This window comes from Petaurus breviceps, unplaced genomic scaffold (genome assembly GCF_028583685.1).
Source record: "Petaurus breviceps papuanus isolate PSGF00001 unplaced genomic scaffold, PetGlider_PUasm1.0 90730, whole genome shotgun sequence".
Classification (NCBI taxonomy): Eukaryota; Metazoa; Chordata; class Mammalia; order Diprotodontia; family Petauridae; genus Petaurus; species Petaurus breviceps.
Window position 1 is genome coordinate 9,467,825 of NW_027187324.1, and position 11,124 is coordinate 9,478,948.

The window sequence follows — 11,124 nt, forward strand, 5'->3', positions numbered from 1 at the left end:
ATTAAGATTTGGGTACAGTTCCAGTCCTTGCAACAACACCCTGGGGGATATGGGAGGGATGGTTTAAATTCCTATTTCAGGGTGACCCCAGATGTCTAAGAATTTCTAGTAAGTAGGTCAATTCTAAGATACTTCCAGGTTTCCTACCTTACACTTGAATTGTTTTGGAAATGACTCAGAATAAACTCACTTTCTTGGAGTTCTTTTGTTTTAATCTATTATGAATTAATCAATCAACAAGCATTTATTAAGTACTTCCTATGGGTCAGGCAATATGGTAGGTATTGGGTTATACAGAAGAAAAAAAGAACATTAAGCCTTCCCTGTCCTCAAAGAGTTTGCATTCTACATGAGAAGATAATATGCATACATGTAAATATATGCAAAATGAATATGCAGTAATGGAGGTGGGGTGGCAGACTAGAAATTGGGAGCATTCAGTGGGCAAATATTGGGTTTAGGCTGACACCTGAGAATTACTCATTTTTCCTTTACTCAGGTCCAGTCCTTGGTGGCTTTGAAATTATCCAAATTTACTACTCCTGTGTTTCATTGTTGAGATGTGGGGAGAAACTCACAGGCCAATGGTGATCTTTTGGGAGTATGGGGCATACATAAATAATTAAATGTTTTTCTACTGAATCTGATAACTCAGGAGAAAAAGATGTCCTTTTTAGATGTATCACTTTTTTTTTTTTGTTCTTTGAAGGGGGGAAGGTAGGGCAATTGGGGTTAAGTGACTTGCTCAAGGTTACACGGCTAGTTTTGTGTTAATTGTCTGAGGTCGAATTTGAACTCAGGTCCTCCCGACTCCAGGGCCAGTGCTCTATTACTGAGCCACCTAGCTGCCCCTATCCCAGTAGGTCACCCCCTCTCCCCCCCCATGTATCACTTTTGAGGCCAGAGCAAAAAGGAACACTTTGTGGCCTATTCCATTTCTAGTGAGGATTAATATAATAGAGGTTGGTCTGCAAATAAGGTCATCTACAGTGAGTTCAGACCAGTGGCAAATGGTCCTTTCCTTTTTTCTCTATAGACCAGGGTTTTCTGAGTAGATGCTTCACAACTAATTGAATATCACAATATTGCAAATTTTGAAGCATAACTTTGGATGCCTCAGTTAAGTCTATGTCATTATGAACTTTTAAATCTCATGCCTACATTTAGTTCCTGTATTTCTGAATTAAGAAGTACTTAAACTATAATGACTTGCTTAGATTGCTTGCTTGCTCAATAATGGCAGTTATATATCTGCTCTTAAACCACAGAACACTGAAGGATATTTTGATTCATTCTCATCCAATTGCCTTAAAAAGCTAGACCAGTAGGAAAACATCCAAATGGAAATGAACCCTGGGGTCCAGATTTTACTTTATCAACTAGACAATGCAGGAGAGCTCTTAAATTGTTTTGCTACTTGCAACAATGCGGTCCAAATTTTTATTATTTGCTTTTCCTTTATGGTAGAAAATTGGCTATAATAAATACATTTCTTTTCTGCCTCATTTGATGTGAGCTAATGTCTTACTTAATGAAATCTAATAGCTACTTGCATTTTTTTTTTTTTACTTTTTCACACTTTATACTTAGGATGCTATGCCTAGATGTCATTGAGATAGTCAAGGGATCTCCTATTCACAGAAGCACTTAAAGCAAATGCACCAATCAAGATAAATAGCAGACTTCTCAAAGGAATGAGTGGCAGTTTGATGTTGCAGATAGAGGGCTGGTCTGTCTCTGACTAATCCTGATGATGTGGCCCTGAACAAATCATTTAATTTCTTAGTGCTTTGGACACCTCTCTTAAGACAGAGGAAATCTCTTAACTGCAGAGAAGATGCCAACTTGCACTGGTAGAAGAGAGCTTTCTAACTTACAATATATCTACATCAATGAAATCATAGGATCAGTTTCTATCTCAAAGGAGAGGAAGTTTCTATTCTGTTACTTTAAATGAACAGATGGAAATCTTGAAAATATGAACATTGAAGTTTGAGATGAGAATATAACCATCTGTCTAAAGTACCTAGATCTGAAGGTATTTCAACTGATCTTTTGAACCTAAACCAAAACCACTTTAGAGTCTCAGAATGTCATAATCACGCCCCCCTCAGTCCCTAATATGTTGTTATGAATAGTTAATATTCGTATAAATCAATCTCCCTTTTTTGGGCATAGTCATAGTGAGTCTGATTCTTCAGCCAATGTGGATAATATGGGAGCTCAAAGCTAGTTGTGAAAATAATCTGCCACACTGAAAAGATTCAAGTACAGATCTAGTTACAGAGGGGTTCTGTTGATGGATAACTAGTTTAAGTACAGAGGTTCAATGCCAGAAAGTTGGCCACTAGGTGATTTGGTTATGCTGATCTCTGAACTACATTTGGAAAACCACAAATTTGCCTGCAGGTTTAAATTAGACTTTGTCCCACAAATTCCAAGCAAAATATGTCTGTAGACAAGGACAATTTCTTTTTAAAGATATCTGTCCTGATGTCTTAGGAACTATAAATGTTAGGGAGATGGGTGAATGTCAGCTTTTGTATGAAGACTGTTAAAAATAAGTATCTTTACAGATTAATTACTGGTATATTACACATTAAGAAACAGGATCATTTAGTTGTTGGCATAATATTTTGTTAGGCAGGCAGAGCAACACTAAAGTCACTCAGCATATTATCAAAGCTAAAGAATACATTCTTACTTAACAACTAGTAAGCTATAAATATGGAAAGTAAAGCACTCTTAGTCATATTCATGCTATTTAAGCCACTTTGTTCAATTGTTTTCTGAAAAGATAATTTATATCATTTGGTGGGGAGGGGAAGGTAGGTTTCAGTTTAGGAGTTTTGTCATGTCAAAATAAAATGTATGAATACTCTTTTTGGTTAAACTATGTAAGCTGTGGTGTTGATTTAGCACACCTAGTTTAAAATGGCTATTCTCCTAGACATGTGGTCTCCAGACAAAACTCATACCATGATTTAATTTTTAAATTCAAAAGAAAAAATGCATCCACTTCATTGATTGCCAATCTGTTGAACTTTACAGAGAGAATGTTTTCTCTAGACAAAGTATGTGGAAGTAGTGTGCATTGTTTCTAGAAGGAATCAAAGAATGAATGCCTGCTGCAAAGGCATAGTGAAAAACTAGTTAAAACTGGTCAACGGAAACCAAAAAGTCTACCCTACACAAAGACAAGTATTAGAATTGGTTAGAAAGTTAAATAGCAAAGGGTCAATGCACTGCTCTTTAAAGAAGATGTCTAGTTATTATTTGCCTTATAACAAAAACAAGTTCTTTCAAACATTGTGTTCGCTTACTTTATCAACAACTTCTGCTTAAGTTCAATTGTATAAGGAGAGACAGTGTGCATTCGAATTTCAAAAGCCAGCCGAGATTCTGCTGAGCTTAATTACACACCCAAACCATTTGCAATATTACATTAAACAGCTTACCACTCTGTCTGTAGAGAATATGAAATCAGTCTTATTTCTCATTTGTAGGAACAGCTAATCCAAACTAAATCATATCATGTAAAGTACAAGAGGAGTTTTATTGAGACTTAATGGGCTGTATTCACTCTCTACGTCCAAGAGGTGATGTCTACACTAATGTCCTAGGACAGTTCAAGCCATTGTCTTTGGGGTTAAAATTCCAAAACATCAAAGAGGTCTTTTCTCCCCACTGCCTTATATTAATAGTAATAATGCTTTAAAATGTCCAAATTGCTTCAAATACATAAAAAGTACAGAAAAAGAGCACTGGATTTGAAGTGAGAGGAAATATATTAAAATCTAGCCTCATTTACTACTTGTATGATCTTGAGCAAGTCACTTAACTTCCATGAAATTCAGTTTCCTCATTCCAAAGTGAGAGGTTTAATTGCCCCAGAGGTCCATTCTAGCTCTAAGTCTAGGACTCTGTGATCTCATTTGAGCCTCACAGCAGCTTTATTAAAGGCAGGATAACATATACCTCCTATCCCCACATTAAAGATGATGAAACTTAGCTCAGATTAAGTGATTTGCCCAATGTCACAGAGCCCTCAAGTTGGCAGAGCTGGGGGTTGTATCCAGGTTTTCTGGTTCCAACTCCTTCCACCACATCACATTGCTTCAGTGACAAAGAAAGGTCATTATTCATCATTCTCTCTACCAGATCACACTACCCTACTTCTTCTATATAGTACTATGAAAATGTTTCATAAGCTAGTTGAAAAGCCACTCTAAAGAGAATCTTACTTAATGTCACCAGTTTTCTTGCTTGGTGCTACATGCTATTCTTTGACATACTCAAATAAACAGCTGTGATATTTTAAAAAGAACACCTATCTGTAAATATCTCTAAGTTTTTATAAAAAATCTTCTTATCATGCAGGGTGGAGTGGGGATGGGGTAAAGTCCTAGAGGCATCACCTATGTTGGTCAAAATTACTTAAGAGGCATCACTTTATCAAATTGTGGTCATACAAAGTGACATTCACAATTTCCAATCTTTTCTCAAGGAAAGGGGTGTATCCTTTTTCTAGGTTCTTTGGGTGCCACCTGCTCTTGCATCACAAAGCATTAGGTTGCAATTTTATTCTGACATGGTACCACCCTCTTCTTAAGATTCTTGAAACTCTATAAGAGATGCTTTTGATCTGCAGGTTAGTTCTATGTGTCTATTATTTCTTAATGCCGGTGGAATGCAATGAATTTAGGAACTCTCTTTCTCTCTCTCTCTCTCTCTCTCTCTCTCTCTCTCTCTCTCTCTCTCTCCCCCCCCCCCCTCCTCTCTCTCTCTCTCTCTCTCTCTCTCTCTCTCTCTCTCTCTCTCTCACACACACACACACACACACACACACACACAAATATATCACAACTGAATGAAGGCATTTTCATTAGACAGCCCTAGAAGAAATGACAGCCCCTTTGAGTCTTTTCTTTATGCTGATCCTTTGTCTTCAAATATGCCGTTATTGATGAACCCTTTTCTGAACCCAGGTGTGGAGGTATGTTTGCAAAGATCATCTGTGGGATGATAAATGGTCCTCCTGACATTATCTTTGTTGCAGCACTCAGGACTTCAGTACAAGTGGAAGAATCCGTCTGGCAATATGCACAGAGTGTTGGAGTTAGAGTCTGGAAGACCAATCCTGTCTCACATGCTTTTCGTTCTATGAGACCCTGGGCAAGCCACAACTTTTCCCAGCCTCAGTTCCCCCTCTGCAAAATGATGAAGTTGAACTAGACAGACCCTAAGGTCCCTTTCATCTCCTTTCATCTCATCTTCATGCTCATCACATATTTCATCTTGACTGTGGTTTGTAGGCAAAATTGACAAAACTGCCCAAGAAGCTGGATGTGACCCCAAAAACCAAAGTTTGCAGTCTACTGTTTACCTGACCACTTTTGGCTCAGTCTAGAGATGGATGGAACACTGACTCTATATTCTATGTCTCTGCCTGTCCACCATGAAATTCATGAGTGGATCTTCTTTCCTTGGGAAAAGATTGGAAATTTTGAATGTTACTTTGTATGACAACAGTTTGACAAAGTGATGATGGAGTCTCCTCCTTTTTTTTCTTAAGAAGTAATTCTGACCAGCCTAGGTGATGCTGCTTTACCCCATCTCCATGACCACCCTGCATGGTAAGGATCAGTTTTCTGCTTTTGACAAATGGCACCTTATTGATGACTTATTGCCTTATTTTTCATTCAAAAAATTATTGCTAAGCACCTAGCGGAAAAATAATACTGTTCTAAAGTACTTAGCTTTGGTGGATAGCAGAGTTCTGTTCAAGCACGTCCATTTTCTTAGTAATCATAGGCCAATCAATGTTAGAGCACAAGAAAAGAGAAACTAAAGGACACACACACACACACATTCCCAAAGCATATAACATGCTTTTTAAGTTAAGAAGATATTTTGATAAATTAAATGTATTGGATAAATTCTTAATATGCTTCTTTCTTGGGATGAAAAGAATATCCTCACTCTTTCTCTTAAAAAGCAGATTAAGATTTTTCACATTTTAAGCCATCTGGGAAAACATGCTGGTTGATTAAAGTTCAGACTCTCTACTTAGAAAATAGCTTACACCAAATTACACTGAATAGAGTTTCAGAATCAAGCTTCTTTTTCCTCCTCCTTTTACACTCTGCACTCGGCTGAATGCATAGTGATCTCTCTTAAGACATTTTTTCCTCTTTTATTTCTCAAACTCTCTCCAACAGAAATGCTTTTCTTTGTGGAGAAATAAGGCTTTTCTTTCATTGCCTCTCTCCCCCTTGATGACATGAAGTATTCAATCACAACCAATTTGCAGATCTTGTTGTGCCCGTTTGTTTGTGTTTGTCAGCTTAGTCACCTGTGCCAGACGGTCGAATGCATGACCTAGATAACGCAGATACCTCAGTCGACAAGTATGATCGTGCTCTGAAATGGAAATGTTCTGGAGACTTTCCTATCCAGTCCTTTCTTCCCCTCTGTGATATTTTCTGTAACACTGAGCTGAATTTTCCTTGCCTGGGCTCTGTGTCAGGGGTCCAGGGAACATGGTTGTTACCTGTTTCAGCCATTCTCTCAATTCAGTCCTTGAACAAGGTGTCAGATTCATTTTCTAAGCCTTTGTAAATCACCAATCATGCAACCCAGAGCAGATGACAGAAAAACAACTCTCCCATCAGACAGTCAGGAACACTGAAGGGAATACAGGCATCATTCAGCAAGCAGATCATATCAGATGCAGCCCAGATGAGTTATTGCTCTCAGGAATGAGTCACTTTCCCCTACAAAATTAAGGAGAAATCCAAGAAATGGTCATTTGAAAAATATGAATTTTCAAAGAAATTGCCACATGTCTTCAGTTTCATTTTGTTGAATTGACCTGATAATTTTCACTTATATAATGTCAATCAGGGATTGATAATCTTTTTAGTCTTTGGCATGGGTGGTCAGACCAGGATCTGTGATTTCATTCCTGAAGATGACCTTGATTGAGGTAGGTCATTAACTTGGCTGTAATAAATAATGCTAAAAAGTTGTCTAGGGGCACCAAAAATCAAGTGACTTGCCCATGGTCATTCAGCTAGTATGTCTCAGAGGCAGGATCCAAACAAAGGTCTTCCTGAATCCAAGGTCAGCCCTTTATCCATCATGCCACACTGCTTCTCGTTTTACAAGGAGAGGGAACTTCAGGGGTCAAATTAAAACACACACACACATATGTATGAGAAAGTCTTCAACATTAGCACTCTGAATTGCTTGGGAGAGAGAAAGGGGAAATTGGTACATGGGCTAACTACAAACATCACATGCTGATTGCCGGTTGTGTACCACTCCCCCCAATCTCATGTAGGCAGATGTTCTTTCCCCTATTACTTACAGCAACAGAGGCCTACCAGTTTCTAATCTCCCAGAAAGAAGTAAAATACACTGTCAGAAAAAGCCAGTGTGTCCTAAGGAGACTGAGAGAATTCAAGGCCAGGTAGCTATGACACTCCAGACCATAAGCAAAAGTCTAGAACACAGTGGCTATGTCTTACTTTCCATATGTTGAATTACCAGTCTCTGTCGTAACAAGGACATCTAGCTCTCTGGGTATTTAAAAACCCGAAACTGAGCCAGGTTAGCAGGCCTACTTGAAGCAGTACTCCAGAGGCCTAGCAGGGAGCAGAAGAATGGTTCCCTCAGCAAAGCAAAGTGAGGGGGAAGGAGGACAAAACAATTTTTAACAGGATTAACCTTACCCAGAAGGGGATAAGCTACTGCTACCAACTGACACTTGACACTCTATCATTTTAGGACATGCCCTCTGCACATCCCCCACCAAACAGTAAAAAAATACTGTAAAATATGTTTATCTCCTCCACCAGTCTTCATGTTTTCCAAAAAACACTTCATTTCTTTCACTTAAAACTTAGATCCTTGTTTTAAAAAAATAACAATAGCAGCCACCTTTTGGGAAGGTAACCTGCTATCAGTTATTTAGATTAGTCAATATTAATCTGATTGGCTTCTGATTCATTAGTTGACACTCAGCTGGGGCTCTTAATCTGGGGTCCATGAACCTGATTTTTTAAAAAAATTATTATTTTGATAACTGTATTTCAAGATAATTAATTCCCTTTTTAATCCTATAGAGTTTGTTTTATGCATTTAAAAACATTAGTCTAAGAAGGGGTTCATAAGTTTTCCCAGATGGCCAAAGGGACACACAGCCCCCCAAAAATGAAGAATTTTTTAATTATACTATGTTATAGAAATATTTGTTTTTCATAAATTAAAAATGAAATTTAAAAAATTTAAATGAAATAAAAAAGATTTTATGCTCTAATGGCAAGAATTTCAGGACATGACAGGGTATTATTTTTGATGAGGGGCTTTAGTGAATCTCATATTTTAAAACTCATACAGTTACTTATTCTGCAACCCTCACAAATAGCCATGGCATTGGGATATCCTTCTTGTCAATATATTACTTAGCAAATGCTAAACTATAATACAATATTCTCACTCTTTGGCTTGGGGGAGATTGGGTAATAATATATTAAAGGCAGTAAAAATGGGACTGATCAGCCCACATGACTTTCGGAGGGCAGGAGAAAAGCAAGGCAGATTAATCAAGGAGGTACCATAGTGACACCAAATAGTATTCTTTTTGATCTATAGTTTGTCTAGACCTGTACTGCATATTTGGCCTAATCTGCCTTCAAATTGCCTCTACTTCTAAGTTAATTTATTATTTCAGTCCTTTGCCGTGTATTGGAGGTGTTAACATGTTAGTGGTAAGACCAGGCCATCATTCAGAAATGCTCTCCCATTGTGAGTCAGACCATTTCATGGCCTTCAGACTTTTCTCTACTCCTAAAGCTCATTCTGTCTTGGAGCTCACTGAATATCACTGACATATTTCAAGCACTGTTATAGGTACAGGGTAAAGGATACAAAGAAAAAAAAAAGAAATAATCCCTACCCTCAAGGAACTTATATTCTATTGGAGGAAAAACTGACAAAGACATTACCATTATTCTTCTAAGGCTTGAAATTTGTAAACTCAGTGATAGATAGATTGATAGATAGATAGCTAAAAATAGGTATATAGATAGACATATAGTTATAGATAAAAATATATTTATATGTATGTGTTTGTTTATATGTATATATATATCTATGTATGTATATATATGCACATACGTGTGTGTGTGTTGTGTTATACTTCTTTCTTCATTGTCCAGCATAATCAATTACCAAGTCTTGACAATCTTGCTAGGGTAATGTCTCTGGGATTTATTTCTTTCTTCCTGGGGAGTCTCTGCTCACTAGCCTCAGAATAATCTCCATAGTAGGCATCCATTGACATGTTGTAATTTAAATTTTTTTGTTTTGTTTTTGACATGTTATAATTTAAAGTCCACTCCAAATGCTAAAAAAATTTCATTCTCTAGATTACTTTTTCTTACATTTAGCTGATAGCCTACAGGATGAATTACAGATAGGTAAGCAGTATGCTTAGAGTGGTGGGATACCTGGGGGGAGAGGTAAGCAAAAATGAATGGAAGTAGAGAGAAACTTGGTCTATCTCATTTTTATTCAAGTTAAACCTGATTTCTCTTATCTCATATTGATCATGATTTATTTGTTTCTTTTTTATTACTTACGTGCACAATATTTACTAAATGATTTCATAACTATTCACATTTGATTTCACAATTGTTCTCTTCTTATTTCTCATGCATGTGTATTATGATCTCTAACTATACAGGGAGTTCCTTGAGAATAGGGACCATATTTTGCTCTTTGAAGACTGTCAAATGAATTGGAGTCATTCTAGAAGCAGATTCTAAATATCCAATTAACTTACTAGTCAGTTAATCAGCATAGAATTGACAAGACATCACTGAGCTCAAAATCATTAGCTAAAACCGTTTGTTCCTAATTATATTTAATACTGCATATGTTGCTGTACAAAGATAACTGCATATCGATTATCTCCAATATGTTGAAACTTACAGTTCAAGATGCATTGAATTTGGAGTTAGAGGAATGGGTATAAATCCTACTTCTGACATTTACCACCTACGTGACCTCAGACAAATCATTTAACCACTGAGCTTTACTTTGCACATGTATAAAATGAAAGTATTGAACAACATGACTTCAAAAGTCTCTTCCAGCTCAAAATCTATGATCCCATGGAAGACATCAATATGTGTGTATGTGTACACACACATATATATGTATGTATGTTTGTTGTTGTTCAGTCATTCCAGTCGTGTCCAACTGTTCATGACCCTGTATGGGATTTTCTTTGCAAAGATACAGAGTGTCTTACTATTTCCTTCTCCAGCTAATTTTACAGATGAGGAAACTGAGGCAAACTGGATTAAGTGACTAGCCCAGGGTCACACAGCTAGTAAAATCTGAGGCCAGATTAGAACTCGGGTCTTCCTGGCTCCAGGCCCTGCACCCCTCCCACTGTACCACCTAGAAGTCACGCATGTATGTGCACACACAAAATAGAACTCCCTGGGCTCCGTGCCTTAATAAACCTAATTTGTCATTTCTGCTGTCTGTTTAACCTACACACGTGTGTGTGCACTTATGTATGCATGCATATACATATATTCATGTGTGTGCATGTGTGAAGGTTAAAAAGATAACAGAAGTAAAAAACTGAAATTAATTAAGGCATAGAACCAAGGAAGTTTTAGTGCTATTTCCAACCTTATTACTAAGCTATTTGTTTCCTTCACACATTTTAAAGGCAAAAACGGAATCACCCAGACTTCTTACATCTTGCTTTACTATGGTTACACTACCATCCAGCACCACCAACCACCAGCCGACTTGTAGTTCTTAGAGCAGCATTTTCTACCTCTCATCTCAATGCCTTTGTACCTGCCTGGAATACTCTGTCCCCTCACCCTAGCCTCTTGGTTTCCTTTGCTTTCTTCAAAGTCTATCTCAAATCCCAACTTGTGAGGAGACCTTTTCCAGTCCTCTTGCCCATCCTGAGCTTCTGTTTTCAGATTACGTTTATTTGTATCTTGTATGTATTTATTTACATATATTATATAATTTATTTATCTCCCATTTGAATGTAGGCTTTCTTAGGGCAGGGATTGTTTGCTTGTT

General features: G+C 37.4%; 1 long non-coding RNA gene across 2 annotated transcripts in view; it reads left to right on the forward strand.

Moving 5' to 3' along the window:
- Positions 1 to 4,660: 4,660 nt before the first annotated feature.
- LOC138145155 (uncharacterized) overlaps positions 4,661 to 11,124 on the forward strand; it is a 27,622-nt gene continuing 21,158 nt past the window's right edge. Inside the window, exon 1 of one of the 2 annotated variants that reach the window (XR_011164126.1) lies at positions 4,661 to 5,636. This is a non-coding gene — a long non-coding RNA (uncharacterized lncRNA). The remainder of the gene's footprint in view (positions 5,637 to 11,124) is intronic. The other variant, XR_011164125.1, reaches the window with a different exon arrangement.